Genomic DNA, 25,235 nt, shown 5'->3' with positions numbered 1-25,235 from the left:
TTCAGGACTCGCACCGATTCTACCATTTCCGGGAACTCGGCCGGATTCTACGATTTTTCGATACTCGCAGGGATTCTACCATTTTCCGGTACTCACAGGGACAGTTTTTCGGGACTCGCATTGATTCTACCATTTCCGGGAAGTCGGCCGGATTCTACAATTTTTCGATACTCGCACGGATTCTACCATTTTCCGGTATTCACAAGGACAGTTTTTCAGGACTCGCACCGATTCTACCATTTCCGGGAACTCGGCCGGATTCTACCATTTTTCGATACTCGCAGGGATTCTACCATTTTCTTGTACTCACAGGGACAGTTTTTCGGGACGCGCACCGATTCTACCATTTCCGGGAACTCGGTCGGATTCTACCATTTTTCGATACTCGCAGGGATTCTACCATTTTCCGGTACTCACAGGGACAGTTTTTCGGGACTCGCACCGATTCTACCATTTTCGGGAACTCGGCCGGATTCTACCATTTTTCGATACTCGCAGGGATTCTACCATTTTCCGGTACTCACAGGGACAGTTTTTCGGGACTCGCACCGATTCTACCATTTCCGGGAACTCGGTCGGATTCTACCATTTTTCGATACTCGCAGGGATTCTACCATTTTCTGGAACTCACAGGGACAGTTTTTCGGAACACGCACCGATTCTACCATTTCCGGGAACTCGGTCGGATTCTACCATTTTTCGATACTCGCAGGGATTCTACCATTTTCCGGTACTCACAGGGACAGTTTTTCGGGACTCGCACCGATTCTACCATTTCCGGGAACTCGGTCGGATTCTACCATTTTTCGATACTCGCAGGGATTCTACCATTTTCTGGAACTCACAGGGACAGTTTTCGGGACACGCACCGATTCTACCATTTCCGGGAACTCGGTCGGATTCTACCATTTTTCGATACTCGCAGGGATTCTACCATTTTCCGGTACTCACAGGGACAGTTTTTCGGGACTCGCACCGATTCTACCATTTCCGGGAACTCGGCCGGATTCTACAATTTTTCGATACTCGCACGGATTCTACCATTTTCCGGTATTCACAAGGACAGTTTTTCGGGACTCGCACCGATTCTACCATTTCCGGGAACTCGGCCGGATTCTACAATTTTTCGATACTCGCACGGATTCTACCATTTTCCGGTATTCACAAGGACAGTTTTTCAGGACTCGCACCGATTCTACCATTTCCGGGAACTCGGCCGGATTCTACCATTTTTCGATACTCGCAGGGATTCTACCATTTTCCGGTACTCACAGGGACAGTTTTTCGGGACTCGCACCGATTCTACCATTTCCGGGAACTCGGTCGGATTCTACCATTTTTCGATACTCGCAGGGATTCTACCATTTTCTGGAACTCACAGGGACAGTTTTTCGGAACACGCACCGATTCTACCATTTCCGGGAACTCGGTCGGATTCTACCATTTTTCGATACTCGCAGGGATTCTACCATTTTCCGGTACTCACAGGGACAGTTTTTCGGGACTCGCACCGATTCTACCATTTCCGGGAACTCGGTCGGATTCTACCATTTTTCGATACTCGCAGGGATTCTACCATTTTCTGGAACTCACAGGGACAGTTTTCGGGACACGCACCGATTCTACCATTTCCGGGAACTCGGTCGGATTCTACCATTTTTCGATACTCGCAGGGATTCTACCATTTTCCGGTACTCACAGGGACAGTTTTTCGGGACTCGCACCGATTCTACCATTTCCGGGAACTCGGCTGGATTCTACAATTTTTCGATACTCGCACGGATTCTACCATTTTCCGGTATTCACAAGGACAGTTTTTCGGGACTCGCACCGATTCTACCATTTCCGGGAACTCGGCCGGATTCTACAATTTTTCGATACTCGCACGGATTCTACCATTTTCCGGTATTCACAAGGACAGTTTTTCAGGACTCGCACCGATTCTACCATTTCCGGGAACTCGGCCGGATTCTACCATTTTTCGATACTCGCAGGGATTCTACCATTTTCCGGTACTCACAGGGACAGTTTTTCGGGACTCGCACCGATTCTACCATTTCCGGGAACTCGGCCGGATTCTACAATTTTTCGATACTCGCTCGGATTCTACCATTTTCCGGTATTCACAAGGACAGTTTTTCGGGACTCGCACGGATTCTACCATTTCCGGGAACTCGGCCGGATTCTACAATTTTTCGATACTCGCACGGATTCTACCATTTTCCGGGATTCACAAGGAAAGTTTTTCAGGACTCGCACCGATTCTACCATTTCCGGGAACTCGGCCGGATTCTACGATTTTTCGATACTCGCAGGGATTCTACCATTTTCCGGTACTCACAGGGACAGTTTTTCGGGACTCGCATTGATTCTACCATTTCCGGGAAGTCGGCCGGATTCTACAATTTTTCGATACTCGCAGGGATTCTACCATTTTCCGGTACTCACAGGGACAGTTTTTCGGGACTCGCACCGATTCTACCATTTCCGGGAACTCGGTTGGATTCTACCATTTTTCGATACTCGCAGGGATTCTACCATTTTCTGGAACTCACAGGGACAGTTTTTCGGGACACGCACCGATTCTACCATTTCCGGGAACTCGGTCGGATTCTACCATTTTTCGATACTCGCAGGGATTCTACCATTTTCCGGTACTCACAGGGACAGTTTTTCGGGACTCGCACCGATTCTACCATTTCCGGGAACTCGGCCGGATTCTACAATTTTTCGATACTCGCACGGATTCTACCATTTTCCGGTATTCACAAGGACAGTTTTTCAGGACTCGCACCGATTCTACCATTTCCGGGAACTCGGCCGGATTCTACAATTTTTCGATACTCGCTCGGATTCTACCATTTTCCGGTATTCACAAGGACAGTTTTTCGGGACTCGCACGGATTCTACCATTTCCGGGAACTCGGCCGGATTCTACAATTTTTCGATACTCGCACGGATTCTACCATTTTCCGGGATTCACAAGGACAGTTTTTCAGGACTCGCACCGATTCTACCATTTCCGGGAACTCGGCCGGATTCTACGATTTTTCGATACTCGCAGGGATTCTACCATTTTCCGATACTCACAGGGACAGTTTTTCGGGACTCGCATTGATTCTACCATTTCCGGGAAGTCGGCCGGATTCTACAATTTTTCGATACTCGCACGGATTCTACCATTTTCCGGTATTCACAAGGACAGTTTTTCAGGACTCGCACCGATTCTACCATTTCCGGGAACTCGGCCGGATTCTACCATTTTTCGATACTCGCAGGGATTCTACCATTTTCTTGTACTCACAGGGACAGTTTTTCGGGACGCGCACCGATTCTACCATTTCCGGGAACTCGGTCGGATTCTACCATTTTTCGATACTCGCAGGGATTCTACCATTTTCCGGTACTCCCAGGGACAGTTTTTCGGGACTCGCACCGATTCTACCATTTTCGGGAACTCGGCCGGATTCTACCATTTTTCGATACTCGCAGGGATTCTACCATTTTCCGGTACTCACAGGGACAGTTTTTCGGGACTCGCACCGATTCTACCATTTCCGGGAACTCGGTCGGATTCTACCATTTTTCGATACTCGCAGGGATTCTACCATTTTCTGGAACTCACAGGGACAGTTTTTCGGAACACGCACCGATTCTACCATTTCCGGGAACTCGGTCGGATTCTACCATTTTTCGATACTCGCAGGGATTCTACCATTTTCCGGTACTCACAGGGACAGTTTTTCGGGACTCGCACCGATTCTACCATTTCCGGGAACTCGGTCGGATTCTACCATTTTTCGATACTCGCAGGGATTCTACCATTTTCTGGAACTCACAGGGACAGTTTTCGGGACACGCACCGATTCTACCATTTCCGAGAACTCGGTCGGATTCTACCATTTTTCGATACTCGCAGGGATTCTACCATTTTCCGGTACTCACAGGGACAGTTTTTCGGGACTCGCACCGATTCTACCATTTCCGGGAACTCGGCCGGATTCTACAATTTTTCGATACTCGCACGGATTCTACCATTTTCCGGTATTCACAAGGACAGTTTTTCGGGACTCGCACCGATTCTACCATTTCCGGGAACTCGGCCGGATTCTACAATTTTTCGATACTCGCACGGATTCTACCATTTTCCGGTATTCACAAGGACAGTTTTTCAGGACTCGCACCGATTCTACCATTTCCGGGAACTCGGTCGGATTCTACCATTTTTCGATACTCGCAGGGATTCTACCATTTTCCGGTACTCACAGGGACAGTTTTTCGGGACTCGCACCGATTCTACCATTTTCGGGAACTCGGCCGGATTCTACCATTTTTCGATACTCGCTCGGATTCTACCATTTTCCGGTATTCACAAGGACAGTTTTTCGGGACTCGCACCGATTCTACCATTTCCGGGAACTCGGTCGGATTCTACCATTTTTCGATACTCGCAGGGATTCTACCATTTTCTGGAACTCACAGGGACAGTTTTTCAGGACTCGCACCGATTCTACCATTTCCGGGAACTCGGCCGGATTCTACGATTTTTCGATACTCGCAGGGATTCTACCATTTTCCGGTACTCACAGGGACAGTTTTTCGGGACTCGCATTGATTCTACCATTTCCGGGAAGTCGGCCGGATTCTACAATTTTTCGATACTCGCACGGATTCTACCATTTTCCGGTATTCACAAGGACAGTTTTTCAGGACTCGCACCGATTCTACCATTTCCGGGAACTCGGCCGGATTCTACCATTTTTCGATACTCGCAGGGATTCTACCATTTTCCGGTACTCACAGGGACAGTTTTTCGGGACGCGCACCGATTCTACCATTTCCGGGAACTCGGTCGGATTCTACCATTTTTCGATACTCGCAGGGATTCTACCATTTTCCGGTACTCACAGGGACAGTTTTTCGGGACTCGCACCGATTCTACCATTTTCGGGAACTCGGCCGGATTCTACCATTTTTCGATACTCGCAGGGATTCTACCATTTTCCGGTACTCACAGGGACAGTTTTTCGGGACTCGCACCGATTCTACCATTTCCGGGAACTCGGCCGGATTCTACCATTTTTCGATACTCGCACGGATTCTACCATTTTCCGGTATTCACAAGGACAGTTTTTCCGGACTCGCACCGATTCTACCATTTCCGGGAACTCGGCCGGATTCTACAATTTTTCGATACTCGCTCGGATTCTACCATTTTCCGGTATTCACAAGGACAGTTTTTCGGGACTCGCACGGATTCTACCATTTCCGGGAACTCGGCCGGATTCTACAATTTTTCGATACTCGCACGGATTCTACCATTTTCCGGGATTCACAAGGACAGTTTTTCAGGACTCGCACCGATTCTACCATTTCCGGGAACTCGGCCGGATTCTACGATTTTTCGATACTCGCAGGGATTCTACCATTTTCCGGTACTCACAGGGACAGTTTTTCGGGACTCGCATTGATTCTACCATTTCCGGGAAGTCGGCCGGATTCTACAATTTTTCGATACTCGCACGGATTCTACCATTTTCCGGTATTCACAAGGACAGTTTTTCAGGACTCGCACCGATTCTACCATTTCCGGGAACTCGGCCGGATTCTACCATTTTTCGATACTCGCAGGGATTCTACCATTTTCCGGTACTCACAGGGACAGTTTTTCGGGACTCGCACCGATTCTACCATTTCCGGGAACTCGGTCGGATTCTACCATTTTTCGATACTCGCAGGGATTCTACCATTTTCCGGTACTCACAGGGACAGTTTTTCGGGACTCGCACCGATTCTACCATTTCCGGGAACTCGGCCGGATTCTACCATTTTTCGATACTCGCAGGGATTCTACCATTTTCCGGTACTCACAGGGACAGTTTTTCGGGACTCGCACCGATTCTACCATTTCCGGGAACTCGGCCGGATTCTACAATTTTTCGATACTCGCTCGGATTCTACCATTTTCCGGTATTCACAAGGACAGTTTTTCGGGACTCGCACGGATTCTACCATTTCCGGGAACTCGGCCGGATTCTACAATTTTTCGATACTCGCACGGATTCTACCATTTTCCGGGATTCACAAGGAAAGTTTTTCAGGACTCGCACCGATTCTACCATTTCCGGGAACTCGGCCGGATTCTACGATTTTTCGATACTCGCAGGGATTCTACCATTTTCCGGTACTCACAGGGACAGTTTTTCGGGACACGCACCGATTCTACCATTTCCGGGAAGTCGGCCGGATTCTACAATTTTTCGATACTCGCAGGGATTCTACCATTTTCCGGTACTCACAGGGACAGTTTTTCGGGACTCGCACCGATTCTACCATTTCCGGGAACTCGGTTGGATTCTACCATTTTTCGATACTCGCAGGGATTCTACCATTTTCTGGAACTCACAGGGACAGTTTTTCGGGACACGCACCGATTCTACCATTTCCGGGAACTCGGTCGGATTCTACCATTTTTCGATACTCGCAGGGATTCTACCATTTTCCGGTACTCACAGGGACAGTTTTTCGGGACTCGCACCGATTCTACCATTTCCGGGAACTCGGCCGGATTCTACAATTTTTCGATACTCGCACGGATTCTACCATTTTCCGGTATTCACAAGGACAGTTTTTCAGGACTCGCACCGATTCTACCATTTCCGGGAACTCGGCCGGATTCTACAATTTTTCGATACTCGCTCGGATTCTACCATTTTCCGGTATTCACAAGGACAGTTTTTCGGGACTCGCACGGATTCTACCATTTCCGGGAACTCGGCCGGATTCTACAATTTTTCGATACTCGCACGGATTCTACCATTTTCCGGGATTCACAAGGACAGTTTTTCAGGACTCGCACCGATTCTACCATTTCCGGGAACTCGGCCGGATTCTACGATTTTTCGATACTCGCAGGGATTCTACCATTTTCCGATACTCACAGGGACAGTTTTTCGGGACTCGCATTGATTCTACCATTTCCGGGAAGTCGGCCGGATTCTACAATTTTTCGATACTCGCACGGATTCTACCATTTTCCGGTATTCACAAGGACAGTTTTTCAGGACTCGCACCGATTCTACCATTTCCGGGAACTCGGCCGGATTCTACCATTTTTCGATACTCGCAGGGATTCTACCATTTTCTTGTACTCACAGGGACAGTTTTTCGGGACGCGCACCGATTCTACCATTTCCGGGAACTCGGTCGGATTCTACCATTTTTCGATACTCGCAGGGATTCTACCATTTTCCGGTACTCCCAGGGACAGTTTTTCGGGACTCGCACCGATTCTACCATTTTCGGGAACTCGGCCGGATTCTACCATTTTTCGATACTCGCAGGGATTCTACCATTTTCCGGTACTCACAGGGACAGTTTTTCGGGACTCGCACCGATTCTACCATTTCCGGGAACTCGGTCGGATTCTACCATTTTTCGATACTCGCAGGGATTCTACCATTTTCTGGAACTCACAGGGACAGTTTTTCGGAACACGCACCGATTCTACCATTTCCGGGAACTCGGTCGGATTCTACCATTTTTCGATACTCGCAGGGATTCTACCATTTTCCGGTACTCACAGGGACAGTTTTTCGGGACTCGCACCGATTCTACCATTTCCGGGAACTCGGTCGGATTCTACCATTTTTCGATACTCGCAGGGATTCTACCATTTTCTGGAACTCACAGGGACAGTTTTCGGGACACGCACCGATTCTACCATTTCCGAGAACTCGGTCGGATTCTACCATTTTTCGATACTCGCAGGGATTCTACCATTTTCCGGTACTCACAGGGACAGTTTTTCGGGACTCGCACCGATTCTACCATTTCCGGGAACTCGGCCGGATTCTACAATTTTTCGATACTCGCACGGATTCTACCATTTTCCGGTATTCACAAGGACAGTTTTTCGGGACTCGCACCGATTCTACCATTTCCGGGAACTCGGCCGGATTCTACAATTTTTCGATACTCGCACGGATTCTACCATTTTCCGGTATTCACAAGGACAGTTTTTCAGGACTCGCACCGATTCTACCATTTCCGGGAACTCGGCCGGATTCTACCATTTTTCGATACTCGCAGGGATTCTACCATTTTCCGGTACTCACAGGGACAGTTTTTCGGGACTCGCACCGATTCTACCATTTCCGGGAACTCGGCCGGATTCTACAATTTTTCGATACTCGCTCGGATTCTACCATTTTCCGGTATTCACAAGGACAGTTTTTCGGGACTCGCACCGATTCTACCATTTCCGGGAACTCGGCCGGATTCTACAATTTTTCGATACTCGCACGGATTCTACCATTTTCCGGGATTCACAAGGACAGTTTTTCAGGACTCGCACCGATTCTACCATTTCCGGGAACTCGGCCGGATTCTACGATTTTTCGATACTCGCAGGGATTCTACCATTTTCCGGTACTCACAGGGACAGTTTTTCGGGACTCGCATTGATTCTACCATTTCCGGGAAGTCGGCCGGATTCTACAATTTTTCGATACTCGCACGGATTCTACCATTTTCCGGTATTCACAAGGACAGTTTTTCAGGACTCGCACCGATTCTACCATTTCCGGGAACTCGGCCGGATTCTACCATTTTTCGATACTCGCAGGGATTCTACCATTTTCCGGTACTCACAGGGACAGTTTTTCGGGACGCGCACCGATTCTACCATTTCCGGGAACTCGGTCGGATTCTACCATTTTTCGATACTCGCAGGGATTCTACCATTTTCCGGTACTCACAGGGACAGTTTTTCGGGACTCGCACCGATTCTACCATTTTCGGGAACTCGGCCGGATTCTACCATTTTTCGATACTCGCAGGGATTCTACCATTTTCCGGTACTCACAGGGACAGTTTTTCGGGACTCGCACCGATTCTACCATTTCCGGGAACTCGGCCGGATTCTACAATTTTTCGATACTCGCACGGATTCTACCATTTTCCGGTATTCACAAGGACAGTTTTTCCGGACTCGCACCGATTCTACCATTTCCGGGAACTCGGCCGGATTCTACAATTTTTCGATACTCGCTCGGATTCTACCATTTTCCGGTATTCACAAGGACAGTTTTTCGGGACTCGCACGGATTCTACCATTTCCGGGAACTCGGCCGGATTCTACAATTTTTCGATACTCGCACGGATTCTACCATTTTCCGGGATTCACAAGGACAGTTTTTCAGGACTCGCACCGATTCTACCATTTCCGGGAACTCGGCCGGATTCTACGATTTTTCGATACTCGCAGGGATTCTACCATTTTCCGGTACTCACAGGGACAGTTTTTCGGGACTCGCATTGATTCTACCATTTCCGGGAAGTCGGCCGGATTCTACAATTTTTCGATACTCGCACGGATTCTACCATTTTCCGGTATTCACAAGGACAGTTTTTCAGGACTCGCACCGATTCTACCATTTCCGGGAACTCGGCCGGATTCTACCATTTTTCGATACTCGCAGGGATTCTACCATTTTCCGGTACTCACAGGGACAGTTTTTCGGGACGCGCACCGATTCTACCATTTCCGGGAACTCGGTCGGATTCTACCATTTTTCGATACTCGCAGGGATTCTACCATTTTCCGGTACTCACAGGGACAGTTTTTCGGGACTCGCACCGATTCTACCATTTTCGGGAACTCGGCCGGATTCTACCATTTTTCGATACTCGCAGGGATTCTACCATTTTCCGGTACTCACAGGGACAGTTTTTCGGGACTCGCACCGATTCTACCATTTCCGGGAACTCGGTCGGATTCTACCATTTTTCGATACTCGCAGGGATTCTACCATTTTCTGGAACTCACAGGGACAGTTTTTCGGAACACGCACCGATTCTACCATTTCCGGGAACTCGGTCGGATTCTACCATTTTTCGATACTCGCAGGGATTCTACCATTTTCCGGTACTCACAGGGACAGTTTTTCGGGACTCGCACCGATTCTACCATTTCCGGGAACTCGGTCGGATTCTACCATTTTTCGATACTCGCAGGGATTCTACCATTTTCTGGAACTCACAGGGACAGTTTTTCGGGACACGCACCGATTCTACCATTTCCGGGAACTCGGTCGGATTCTACCATTTTTCGATACTCGCAGGGATTCTACCATTTTCCGGTACTCACAGGGACAGTTTTTCGGGACTCGCACCGATTCTACCATTTCCGGGAACTCGGTTGGATTCTACCATTTTTCGATACTCGCAGGGATTCTACCATTTTCTGGAACTCACAGGGACAGTTTTTCGGGACACGCACCGATTCTACCATTTCCGGGAACTCGGTCGGATTCTACCATTTTTCGATACTCGCAGGGATTCTACCATTTTCCGGTACTCACAGGGACAGTTTTTCGGGACTCGCACCGATTCTACCATTTCCGGGAACTCGGCCGGATTCTACAATTTTTCGATACTCGCACGGATTCTACCATTTTCCGGTATTCACAAGGACAGTTTTTCAGGACTCGCACCGATTCTACCATTTCCGGGAACTCGGCCGGATTCTACAATTTTTCGATACTCGCTCGGATTCTACCATTTTCCGGTATTCACAAGGACAGTTTTTCGGGACTCGCACGGATTCTACCATTTCCGGGAACTCGGCCGGATTCTACAATTTTTCGATACTCGCACGGATTCTACCATTTTCCGGGATTCACAAGGACAGTTTTTCAGGACTCGCACCGATTCTACCATTTCCGGGAACTCGGCCGGATTCTACGATTTTTCGATACTCGCAGGGATTCTACCATTTTCCGGTACTCACAGGGACAGTTTTTCGGGACTCGCATTGATTCTACCATTTCCGGGAAGTCGGCAGGATTCTACAATTTTTCGATACTCGCACGGATTCTACCATTTTCCGGTATTCACAAGGACAGTTTTTCAGGACTCGCACCGATTCTACCATTTCCGGGAACTCGGCCGGATTCTACCATTTTTCGATACTCGCAGGGATTCTACCATTTTCTTGTACTCACAGGGACAGTTTTTCGGGACGCGCACCGATTCTACCATTTCCGGGAACTCGGTCGGATTCTACCATTTTTCGATACTCGCAGGGATTCTACCATTTTCCGGTACTCACAGGGACAGTTTTTCGGGACTCGCACCGATTCTACCATTTTCGGGAACTCGGCCGGATTCTACCATTTTTCGATACTCGCAGGGATTCTACCATTTTCCGGTACTCACAGGGACAGTTTTTCGGGACTCGCACCGATTCTACCATTTCCGGGAACTCGGTCGGATTCTACCATTTTTCGATACTCGCAGGGATTCTACCATTTTCTGGAACTCACAGGGACAGTTTTTCGGAACACGCACCGATTCTACCATTTCCGGGAACTCGGTCGGATTCTACCATTTTTCGATACTCGCAGGGATTCTACCATTTTCCGGTACTCACAGGGACAGTTTTTCGGGACTCGCACCGATTCTACCATTTCCGGGAACTCGGTCGGATTCTACCATTTTTCGATACTCGCAGGGATTCTACCATTTTCCGGTACTCACAGGGACAGTTTTTCGGGACTCGCACCGATTCTACCATTTCCGGGAACTCGGTCGGATTCTACCATTTTTCGATACTCGCAGGGATTCTACCATTTTCTGGAACTCACAGGGACAGTTTTCGGGACACGCACCGATTCTACCATTTCCGGGAACTCGGTCGGATTCTACCATTTTTCGATACTCGCAGGGATTCTACCATTTTCCGGTACTCACAGGGACAGTTTTTCGGGACTCGCACCGATTCTACCATTTCCGGGAACTCGGCCGGATTCTACAATTTTTCGATACTCGCACGGATTCTACCATTTTCCGGTATTCACAAGGACAGTTTTTCAGGACTCGCACCGATTCTACCATTTCCGGGAACTCGGCCGGATTCTACCATTTTTCGATACTCGCAGGGATTCTACCATTTTCCGGTACTCACAGGGACAGTTTTTCGGGACTCGCACTGATTCTACCATTTCCGGGAAGTCGGCCGGATTCTACAATTTTTCAATACTCGCACGGATTCTACCATTTTCCGGTATTCACAAGGACAGTTTTTCAGGACTCGCACCGATTCTACCATTTCCGGGAACTCGGCCGGATTCTACCATTTTTCGATACTCGCAGGGATTCTACCATTTTCCGGTACTCACAGGGACAGTTTTTCGGGACGCGCACCGATTCTACCATTTCCGGGAACTCGGCCGGATTCTACAATTTTTCGATACTCGCACGGATTCTACCATTTTCCGGGATTCACAAGGACAGTTTTTCAGGACTCGCACCGATTCTACCATTTCCGGGAACTCGGCCGGATTCTACGATTTTTCGATACTCGCAGGGATTCTACCATTTTCCGGTACTCACAGGGACAGTTTTTCGGGACTCGCATTGATTCTACCATTTCCGGGAAGTCGGCCGGATTCTACAATTTTTCGATACTCGCACGGATTCTACCATTTTCCGGTATTCACAAGGACAGTTTTTCAGGACTCGCACCGATTCTACCATTTCCGGGAACTCGGCCGGATTCTACCATTTTTCGATACTCGCAGGGATTCTACCATTTTCCGGTACTCACAGGGACAGTTTTTCGGGACGCGCACCGATTCTACCATTTCCGGGAACTCGGTCGGATTCTACCATTTTTCGATACTCGCAGGGATTCTACCATTTTCCGGTACTCACAGGGACAGTTTTTCGGGACTCGCAACGATTCTACCATTTTCGGGAACTCGGCCGGATTCTACCATTTTTCGATACTCGCAGGGATTCTACCATTTTCCGGTACTCACAGGGACAGTTTTTCGGGACTCGCACCGATTCTACCATTTCCGGGAACTCGGCCGGATTCTACAATTTTTCGATACTCGCACGGATTCTACCATTTTTCGGTATTCACAAGGACAGTATTTCCGGACTCGCACCGATTCTACCATTTCCGGGAACTCGGCCGGATTCTACAATTTTTCGATACTCGCTCGGATTCTACCATTTTCCGGTATTCACAAGGACAGTTTTTCGGGACTCGCACGGATTCTACCATTTCCGGGAACTCGGCCGGATTCTACAATTTTTCGATACTCGCACGGATTCTACCATTTTCCGGGATTCACAAGGACAGTTTTTCAGGACTCGCACCGATTCTACCATTTCCGGGAACTCGGCCGGATTCTACGATTTTTCGATACTCGCAGGGATTCTACCATTTTCCGGTACTCACAGGGACAGTTTTTCGGGACTCGCATTGATTCTACCATTTCCGGGAAGTCGGCCGGATTCTACAATTTTTCGATACTCGCACGGATTCTACCATTTTCCGGTATTCACAAGGACAGTTTTTCAGGACTCGCACCGATTCTACCATTTCCGGGAACTCGGCCGGATTCTACCATTTTTCGATACTCGCAGGGATTCTACCATTTTCCGGTACTCACAGGGACAGTTTTTCGGGACGCGCACCGATTCTACCATTTCCGGGAACTCGGTCGGATTCTACCATTTTTCGATACTCGCAGGGATTCTACCATTTTCCGGTACTCACAGGGACAGTTTTTCGGGACTCGCACCGATTCTACCATTTTCGGGAACTCGGCCGGATTCTACCATTTTTCGATACTCGCAGGGATTCTACCATTTTCCGGTACTCACAGGGACAGTTTTTCGGGACTCGCACCGATTCTACCATTTCCGGGAACTCGGTCGGATTCTACCATTTTTCGATACTCGCAGGGATTCTACCATTTTCTGGAACTCACAGGGACAGTTTTTCGGAACACGCACCGATTCTACCATTTCCGGGAACTCGGTCGGATTCTACCATTTTTCGATACTCGCAGGGATTCTACCATTTTCCGGTACTCACAGGGACAGTTTTTCGGGACTCGCACCGATTCTACCATTTCCGGGAACTCGGTCGGATTCTACCATTTTTCGATACTCGCAGGGATTCTACCATTTTCTGGAACTCACAGGGACAGTTTTTCGGGACACGCACCGATTCTACCATTTCCGGGAACTCGGTCGGATTCTACCATTTTTCGATACTCGCAGGGATTCTACCATTTTCCGGTACTCACAGGGACAGTTTTTCGGGACTCGCACCGATTCTACCATTTCCGGGAACTCGGTTGGATTCTACCATTTTTCGATACTCGCAGGGATTCTACCATTTTCTGGAACTCACAGGGACAGTTTTTCGGGACACGCACCGATTCTACCATTTCCGGGAACTCGGTCGGATTCTACCATTTTTCGATACTCGCAGGGATTCTACCATTTTCCGGTACTCACAGGGACAGTTTTTCGGGACTCGCACCGATTCTACCATTTCCGGGAACTCGGCCGGATTCTACAATTTTTCGATACTCGCACGGATTCTACCATTTTCCGGTATTCACAAGGACAGTTTTTCAGGACTCGCACCGATTCTACCATTTCCGGGAACTCGGCCGGATTCTACAATTTTTCGATACTCGCTCGGATTCTACCATTTTCCGGTATTCACAAGGACAGTTTTTCGGGACTCGCACGGATTCTACCATTTCCGGGAACTCGGCCGGATTCTACAATTTTTCGATACTCGCACGGATTCTACCATTTTCCGGGATTCACAAGGACAGTTTTTCAGGACTCGCACCGATTCTACCATTTCCGGGAACTCGGCCGGATTCTACGATTTTTCGATACTCGCAGGGATTCTACCATTTTCCGGTACTCACAGGGACAGTTTTTCGGGACTCGCATTGATTCTACCATTTCCGGGAAGTCGGCAGGATTCTACAATTTTTCGATACTCGCACGGATTCTACCATTTTCCGGTATTCACAAGGACAGTTTTTCAGGACTCGCACCGATTCTACCATTTCCGGGAACTCGGCCGGATTCTACCATTTTTCGATACTCGCAGGGATTCTACCATTTTCTTGTACTCACAGGGACAGTTTTTCGGGACGCGCACCGATTCTACCATTTCCGGGAACTCGGTCGGATTCTACCATTTTTCGATACTCGCAGGGATTCTACCATTTTCCGGTACTCACAGGGACAGTTTTTCGGGACTCGCACCGATTCTACCATTTTCGGGAACTCGGCCGGATTCTACCATTTTTCGATACTCGCAGGGATTCTACCATTTTCCGGTACTCACAGGGACAGTTTTTCGGGACTCGCACCGATTCTACCATTTCCGGGAACTCGGTCGGATTCTACCATTTTTCGATACTCGCAGGGATTCTACCATTTTCTGGAACTCACAGGGACAGTTTTTCGGAACACGCACCGATTCTACCATTTCCGGGAACTCGGTCGGATTCTACCATTTTTCGATACTCGCAGGGATTCTACCATTTTCCGGTACTCACAGGGACAGTTTTTCGGGACTCGCACCGATTCTACCATTTCCGGGAACTCGGTCGGATTCTACCATTTTTCGATACTCGCAGGGATTCTACCATTTTCCGGTACTCACAGGGACAGTTTTTCGGGACTCGCACCGATTCTACCATTTCCGGGAACTCGGTCGGATTCTACCATTTTTCGATACTCGCAGGGATTCTACCATTTTCTGGAACTCACAGGGACAGTTTTCGGGACACGCACCGATTCTACCATTTCCGGGAACTCGGTCGGATTCTACCATTTTTCGATACTCGCAGGGATTCTACCATTTTCCGGTACTCACAGGGACAGTTTTTCGGGACTCGCACCGATTCTACCATTTCCGGGAACTCGGCCGGATTCTACAATTTTTCGATACTCGCACGGATTCTACCATTTTCCGGTATTCACAAGGACAGTTTTTCAGGACTCGCACCGATTCTACCATTTCCGGGAACTCGGCCGGATTCTACCATTTTTCGATACTCGCAGGGATTCTACCATTTTCCGGTACTCACAGGGACAGTTTTTCGGGACTCGCACTGATTCTACCATTTCCGGGAAGTCGGCCGGATTCTACAATTTTTCAATACTCGCACGGATTCTACCATTTTCCGGTATTCACAAGGACAGTTTTTCAGGACTCGCACCGATTCTACCATTTCCGGGAACTCGGCCGGATTCTACCATTTTTCGATACTCGCAGGGATTCTACCATTTTCCGGTACTCACAGGGACAGTTTTTCGGGACGCGCACCGATTCTACCATTTCCGGGAACTCGGCCGGATTCTACAATTTTTCGATACTCGCACGGATTCTACCATTTTCCGGGATTCACAAGGACAGTTTTTCAGGACTCGCACCGATTCTACCATTTCCGGGAACTCGGCCGGATTCTACGATTTTTCGATACTCGCAGGGATTCTACCATTTTCCGGTACTCACAGGGACAGTTTTTCGGGACTCGCATTGATTCTACCATTTCCGGGAAGTCGGCCGGATTCTACAATTTTTCGATACTCGCACGGATTCTACCATTTTCCGGTATTCACAAGGACAGTTTTTCAGGACTCGCACCGATTCTACCATTTCCGGGAACTCGGCCGGATTCTACCATTTTTCGATACTCGCAGGGATTCTACCATTTTCCGGTACTCACAGGGACAGTTTTTCGGGACGCGCACCGATTCTACCATTTCCGGGAACTCGGTCGGATTCTACCATTTTTCGATACTCGCAGGGATTCTACCATTTTCCGGTACTCACAGGGACAGTTTTTCGGGACTCGCAACGATTCTACCATTTTCGGGAACTCGGCCGGATTCTACCATTTTTCGATACTCGCAGGGATTCTACCATTTTCCGGTACTCACAGGGACAGTTTTTCGGGACTCGCACCGATTCTACCATTTCCGGGAACTCGGCCGGATTCTACAATTTTTCGATACTCGCACGGATTCTACCATTTTTCGGTATTCACAAGGACAGTATTTCCGGACTCGCACCGATTCTACCATTTCCGGGAACTCGGCCGGATTCTACAATTTTTCGATACTCGCTCGGATTCTACCATTTTCCGGTATTCACAAGGACAGTTTTTCGGGACTCGCACGGATTCTACCATTTCCGGGAACTCGGCCGGATTCTACAATTTTTCGATACTCGCACGGATTCTACCATTTTCCGGGATTCACAAGGACAGTTTTTCAGGACTCGCACCGATTCTACCATTTCCGGGAACTCGGCCGGATTCTACGATTTTTCGATACTCGCAGGGATTCTACCATTTTCCGGTACTCACAGGGACAGTTTTTCGGGACTCGCATTGATTCTACCATTTCCGGGAAGTCGGCCGGATTCTACAATTTTTCGATACTCGCACGGATTCTACCATTTTCCGGTATTCACAAGGACAGTTTTTCAGGACTCGCACCGATTCTACCATTTCCGGGAACTCGGCCGGATTCTACCATTTTTCGATACTCGCAGGGATTCTACCATTTTCCGGTACTCACAGGGACAGTTTTTCGGGACGCGCACCGATTCTACCATTTCCGGGAACTCGGTCGGATTCTACCATTTTTCGATACTCGCAGGGATTCTACCATTTTCCGGTACTCACAGGGACAGTTTTTCGGGACTCGCACCGATTCTACCATTTTCGGGAACTCGGCCGGATTCTACCATTTTTCGATACTCGCAGGGATTCTACCATTTTCCGGTACTCACAGGGACAGTTTTTCGGGACTCGCACCGATTCTACCATTTCCGGGAACTCGGTCGGATTCTACCATTTTTCGATACTCGCAGGGATTCTACCATTTTCTGGAACTCACAGGGACAGTTTTTCGGAACACGCACCGATTCTACCATTTCCGGGAACTCGGTCGGATTCTACCATTTTTCGATACTCGCAGGGATTCTACCATTTTCCGGTACTCACAGGGACAGTTTTTCGGGACTCGCACCGATTCTACCATTTCCGGGAACTCGGTCGGATTCTACCATTTTTCGATACTCGCAGGGATTCTACCATTTTCTGGAACTCACAGGGACAGTTTTTCGGGACACGCACCGATTCTACCATTTCCGGGAACTCGGTCGGATTCTACCATTTTTCGATACTCGCAGGGATTCTACCATTTTCCGGTACTCACAGGGACAGTTTTTCGGGACTCGCACCGATTCTACCATTTCCGGGAACTCGGTTGGATTCTACCATTTTTCGATACTCGCAGGGATTCTACCATTTTCTGGAACTCACAGGGACAGTTTTTCGGGACACGCACCGATTCTACCATTTCCGGGAACTCGGTCGGATTCTACCATTTTTCGATACTCGCAGGGATTCTACCATTTTCCGGTACTCACAGGGACAGTTTTTCGGGACTCGCACCGATTCTACCATTTCCGGGAACTCGGCCGGATTCTACAATTTTTCGATACTCGCACGGATTCTACCATTTTCCGGTATTCACATGGACAGTTTTTCAGGACTCGCACCGATTCTACCATTTCCGGGAACTCGGCCGAATTCTACAATTTTTCGATACTCGCTCGGATTCTACCATTTTCCGGTATTCACAAGGACAGTTTTTCGGGACTCGCACGGATTCTACCATTTTCCGGGATTCACAAGGACAGTTTTTCAGGACTCGCACCGATTCTACCATTTCCGGGAACTCGGCCGGATTCTACGATTTTTCGATACTCGCAGGGATTCTACCATTTTCCGGTACTCACAGGGACAGTTTTTCGGGACTCGCATTGATTCTACCATTTCCGGGAAGTCGGCCGGATTCTACAATTTTTCGATACTCGCACGGATTCTACCATTTTCCGGTATTCACAAGGACAGTTTTTCAAGACTCGCACCGATTCTACCATTTCCGGGAACTCGGCCGGATTCTACCATTTTTCGATACTCGCAGGGATTCTACCATTTTCTTGTACTCACAGGGACAGTTTTTCGGGACGCGCACCGATTCTACCATTTCCGGGAACTCGGTCGGATTCTACCATTTTTCGATACTCGCAGGGATTCTACCATTTTCCGGTACTCACAGGGACAGTTTTTCGGGACTCGCACCGATTCTACCATTTTCGGGAACTCGGCCGGATTCTACCATTTTTCGATACTCGCAGGGATTCTACCATTTTCCGGTACTCACAGGGACAGTTTTTCGGGACTCGCACCGATTCTACCATTTCCGGGAACTCGGTCGGATTCTACCATTTTTCGATACTCGCAGGGATTCTACCATTTTCTGGAACTCACAGGGACAGTTTTTCGGAACACGCACCGATTCTACCATTTCCGGGAACTCGGTCGGATTCTACCATTTTTCGATACTCGCAGGGATTCTACCATTTTCCGGTACTCACAGGGACAGTTTTTCGGGACTCGCACCGATTCTACCATTTCCGGGAACTCGGTCGGATTCTACCATTTTTCGATACTCGCAGGGATTCTACCATTTTCTGGAACTCACAGGGACAGTTTTCGGGACACGCACCGATTCTACCATTTCCGGGAACTCGGTCGGATTCTACCATTTTTCGATACTCGCAGGGATTCTACCATTTTCCGGTACTCACAGGGACAGTTTTTCGGGACTCGCACCGATTCTACCATTTCCGGGAACTCGGCCGGATTCTACAATTTTTCGATACTCGCACGGATTCTACCATTTTCCGGTATTCACAAGGACAGTTTTTCGGGACTCGCACCGATTCTACCATTTCCGGGAACTCGGCCGGATTCTACAATTTTTCGATACTCGCACGGATTCTACCATTTTCCGGTATTCACAAGGACAGTTTTTCAGGACTCGCACCGATTCTACCATTTCCGGGAACTCGGCCGGATTCTACCATTTTTCGATACTCGCAGGGATTCTACCATTTTCTTGTACTCACAGGGACAGTTTTTCGGGACGCGCACCGATTCTACCATTTCCGGGAACTCGGCCGGATTCTACCATTTTTCGATACTCGCAGGGATTCTACCATTTTCCGGTACTCACAGGGACAGTTTTTCGGGACTCGCACCGATTCTACCATTTCCGGGAACTCGGTCGGATTCTACCATTTTTCGATACTCGCAGGGATTCTACCATTTTCTGGAACTCACAGGGACAGTTTTTCGGAACACGCACCGATTCTACCATTTCCGGGAACTCGGTCGGATTCTACCATTTTTCGATACTCGCAGGGATTCTACCATTTTCCGGTACTCACAGGGACAGTTTTTCGGGACTCGCACCGATTCTACCATTTCCGGGAACTCGGTCGGATTCTACCATTTTTCGATACTCGCAGGGATTCTACCATTTTCTGGAACTCACAGGGACAGTTTTTCGGGACACGCACCGATTCTACCATTTCCGGGAACTCGGTCGGATTCTACCATTTTTCGATACTCGCAGGGATTCTACCATTTTCCGGTACTCACAGGGACAGTTTTTCGGGACTCGCACCGATTCTACCATTTCCGGGAACTCGGTTGGATTCTACCATTTTTCGATACTCGCAGGGATTCTACCATTTTCTGGAACTCACAGGGACAGTTTTTCGGGACACGCACCGATTCTACCATTTCCGGGAACTCGGTCGGATTCTACCATTTTTCGATACTCGCAGGGATTCTACCATTTTCCGGTACTCACAGGGACAGTTTTTCGGGACTCGCACCGATTCTACCATTTCCGGGAACTCGGCCGGATTCTACAATTTTTCGATACTCGCACGGATTCTACCATTTTCCGGTATTCACATGGACAGTTTTTCAGGACTCGCACCGATTCTACCATTTCCGGGAACTCGGCCGGATTCTACAATTTTTCGATACTCGCTCGGATTCTACCATTTTCCGGTATTCACAAGGACAGTTTTTCGGGACTCGCACGGATTCTACCATTTCCGGGAACTCGGCCGGATTCTACAATTTTTCGATACTCGCACGGATTCTACCATTTTCCGGGATTCACAAGGACAGTTTTTCAGGACTCGCACCGATTCTACCATTTCCGGGAACTCGGCCGGATTCTACGATTTTTCGATACTCGCAGGGATTCTACCATTTTCCGGTACTCACAGGGACAGTTTTTCGGGACTCGCATTGATTCTACCATTTCCGGGAAGTCGGCCGGATTCTACAATTTTTCGATACTCGCACGGATTCTACCATTTTCCGGTATTCACAAGGACAGTTTTTCAGGACTCGCACCGATTCTACCATTTCCGGGAACTCGGCCGGATTCTACCATTTTTCGATACTCGCAGGGATTCTACCATTTTCTTGTACTCACAGGGACAGTTTTTCGGGACGCGCACCGATTCTACCATTTCCGGGAACTCGGTCGGATTCTACCATTTTTCGATACTCGCAGGGATTCTACCATTTTCCGGTACTCACAGGGACAGTTTTTCGGGACTCGCACCGATTCTACCATTTTCGGGAACTCGGCCGGATTCTACCATTTTTCGATACTCGCAGGGATTCTACCATTTTCCGGTACTCACAGGGACAGTTTTTCGGGACTCGCACCGATTCTACCATTTCCGGGAACTCGGTCGGATTCTACCATTTTTCGATACTCGCAGGGATTCTACCATTTTCTGGAACTCACAGGGACAGTTTTTCGGAACACGCACCGATTCTACCATTTCCGGGAACTCGGTCGGATTCTACCATTTTTCGATACTCGCAGGGATTCTACCATTTTCCGGTACTCACAGGGACAGTTTTTCGGGACTCGCACCGATTCTACCATTTCCGGGAACTCGGTCGGATTCTACCATTTTTCGATACTCGCAGGGATTCTACCATTTTCTGGAACTCACAGGGACAGTTTTCGGGACACGCACCGATTCTACCATTTCCGGGAACTCGGTCGGATTCTACCATTTTTCGATACTCGCAGGGATTCTACCATTTTCCGGTACTCACAGGGACAGTTTTTCGGGACTCGCACCGATTCTACCATTTCCGGGAACTCGGCCGGATTCTACAATTTTTCGATACTCGCACGGATTCTACCATTTTCCGGTATTCACAAGGACAGTTTTTCGGGACTCGCACCGATTCTACCATTTCCGGGAACTCGGCCGGATTCTACAATTTTTCGATACTCGCACGGATTCTACCATTTTCCGGTATTCACAAGGACAGTTTTTCAGGACTCGCACCGATTCTACCATTTCCGGGAACTCGGCCGGATTCTACCATTTTTCGATACTCGCAGGGATTCTACCATTTTCCGGTACTCACAGGGACAGTTTTTCGGGACTCGCACCGATTCTACCATTTCCGGGAACTCGGTCGAATTCTACCATTTTTCGATACTCGCAGGGATTCTACCATTTTCTGGAACTCACAGGGACAGTTTTTCGGAACACGCACCGATTCTACCATTTCCGGGAACTCGGTCGGATTCTACCATTTTTCGATACTCGCAGGGATTCTACCATTTTCCGGTACTCACAGGGACAGTTTTTCGGGACTCGCACCGATTCTACCATTTCCGGGAACTCGGTCGGATTCTACCATTTTTCGATACTCGTAGGGATTCTACCATTTTCGGGAACTCACAGGGACAGTTTTCGGGACACGCACCGATTCTACCATTTCCGGGAACTCGGTCGGATTCTACCATTTTTCGATACTCGCAGGGATTCTACCATTTTCCGGTACTCACAGGGACAGTTTTTCGGGACTCGCACCGATTCTACCATTTCCGGGAACTCGGCCGGATTCTACAATTTTTCGATACTCGCACGGATTCTACCATTTTCCGGTATTCACAAGGACAGTTTTTCGGGACTCGCACCGATTCTACCATTTCCGGGAACTCGGCCGGATTCTACAATTTTTCGATACTCGCACGGATTCTACCATTTTCCGGTATTCACAAGGACAGTTTTTCAGGACTCGCACCGATTCTACCATTTCCGGGAACTCGGCCGGATTCTACAATTTTTCGATACTCGCACGGATTCTACCATTTTCCGGTACTCACAGGGACAGTTTTTCGGGACTCGCACTGATTCTACCATTTCCGGGAAGTCGGCCGGATTCTACAATTTTTCAATACTCGCACGGATTCTACCATTTTCCGGTATTCACAAGGACAGTTTTTCAGGACTCGCACCGATTCTACCATTTCCGGGAACTCGGCCGGATTCTACCATTTTTCGATACTCGCAGGGATTCTACCATTTTCCGGTACTCACAGGGACAGTTTTTCGGGACGCGCACCGATTCTACCATTTCCGGGAACTCGGCCGGATTCTACAATTTTTCGATACTCGCAGGGATTCTACCATTTTCCGGTATTCACAAGGACAGTTTTTCAGGACTCGCACCGATTCTACCATTTTCGGGAACTCGGCCGGATTCTACCATTTTTCGATACTCGCAGGGATTCTACCATTTTCCGGTACTCACAGGGACAGTTTTTCGGGACTCGCACCGATTCTACCATTTCCGGGAACTCGGTCGGATTCTACCATTTTTCGATACTCGCACGGATTCTACCATTTTCTGGAACTCACAGGGACAGTTTTTCGGGACACGCACCGATTCTACCATTTCCGGGAACTCGGTCGGATTCTACCATTTTTCGATACTCGCAGGGATTCTACCATTTTCCGGTACTCACAGGGACAGTTTTTCGGGACTCGCACCGATTCTACCATTTCCGGGAACTCGGTCGGATTCTACCATTTTTCGATACTCGCAGGGATTCTACCATTTTCTGGAACTCACAGGGACAGTTTTTCGGGACACGCACCGATTCTACCATTTCCGGGAACTCGGTCGGATTCTACCATTTTTCGATACTCGCAGGGATTCTACCATTTTCCGGTACTCACAGGGACAGTTTTTCGGGACTCGCACCGATTCTACCATTTCCGGGAACTCGGTCGGATTCTACCATTTTTCGATACTCGCAGGGATTCTACCATTTTCTGGAACTCACAGGGACAGTTTTTCGGGACACGCACCGATTCTACCATTTCCGGGAACTCGGTCGGATTCTACCATTTTTCGATACTCGCAGGGATTCTACCATTTTCCGGTACTCACAGGGACAGTTTTTCGGGACTCGCACCGATTCTACCATTTCCGGGAACTCGGTTGGATTCTACCATTTTTCGATACTCGCAGGGATTCTACCATTTTCTGGAACTCACAGGGACAGTTTTTCGGGACACGCACCGATTCTACCATTTCCGGGAACTCGGTCGGATTCTACCATTTTTCGATACTCGCAGGGATTCTACCATTTTCCGGTACTCACAGGGACAGTTTTTCGGGACTCGCACCGATTCTACCATTTCCGGGAACTCGGCCGGATTCTACAATTTTTCGATACTCGCACGGATTCTACCATTTTCCGGTATTCACAAGGACAGTTTTTCAGGACTCGCACCGATTCTACCATTTTCGGGAACTCGGCCGGATTCTACCATTTTTCGATACTCGCAGGGATTCTACCATTTTCCGGTACTCACAGGGACAGTTTTTCGGGACTCGCACCGATTCTACCATTTCCGGGAACTCGGTCGGATTCTACCATTTTTCGATACTCGCACGGATTCTACCATTTTCTGGAACTCACAGGGACAGTTTTTCGGAACACGCACCGATTCTACCATTTCCGGGAACTCGGTCGGATTCTACCATTTTTCGATACTCGCAGGGATTCTACCATTTTCCGGTACTCACAGGGACAGTTTTTCGGGACTCGCACCGATTCTACCATTTCCGGGAACTCGGTCGGATTCTACCATTTTTCGATACTCGCAGGGATTCTACCATTTTCTGGAACTCACAGGGACAGTTTTCGGGACACGCACCGATTCTACCATTTCCGGGAACTCGGTCGGATTCTACCATTTTTCGATACTCGCAGGGATTCTACCATTTTCCGGTACTCACAGGGACAGTTTTTCGGGACTCGCACCGATTCTACCATTTCCGGGAACTCGGCCGGATTCTACAATTTTTCGATACTCGCACGGATTCTACCATTTTCCGGTATTCACAAGGACAGTTTTTCGGGACTCGCACCGATTCTACCATTTCCGGGAACTCGGCCGGATTCTACAATTTTTCGATACTCGCACGGATTCTACCATTTTCCGGTATTCACAAGGACAGTTTTTCAGGACTCGCACCGATTCTACCATTTCCGGGAACTCGGCCGGATTCTACCATTTTTCGATACTCGCAGGGATTCTACCATTTTCCGGTACTCACAGGGACAGTTTTTCGGGACTCGCACCGATTCTACCATTTCCGGGAACTCGGTCGGATTCT

This window comes from Vitis vinifera, chromosome 16 (genome assembly GCF_030704535.1).
Source record: "Vitis vinifera cultivar Pinot Noir 40024 chromosome 16, ASM3070453v1".
NCBI lineage: Eukaryota > Viridiplantae > Streptophyta > Magnoliopsida > Vitales > Vitaceae > Vitis > Vitis vinifera.
Note: the sequence above shows the minus strand (reverse complement) of the source record.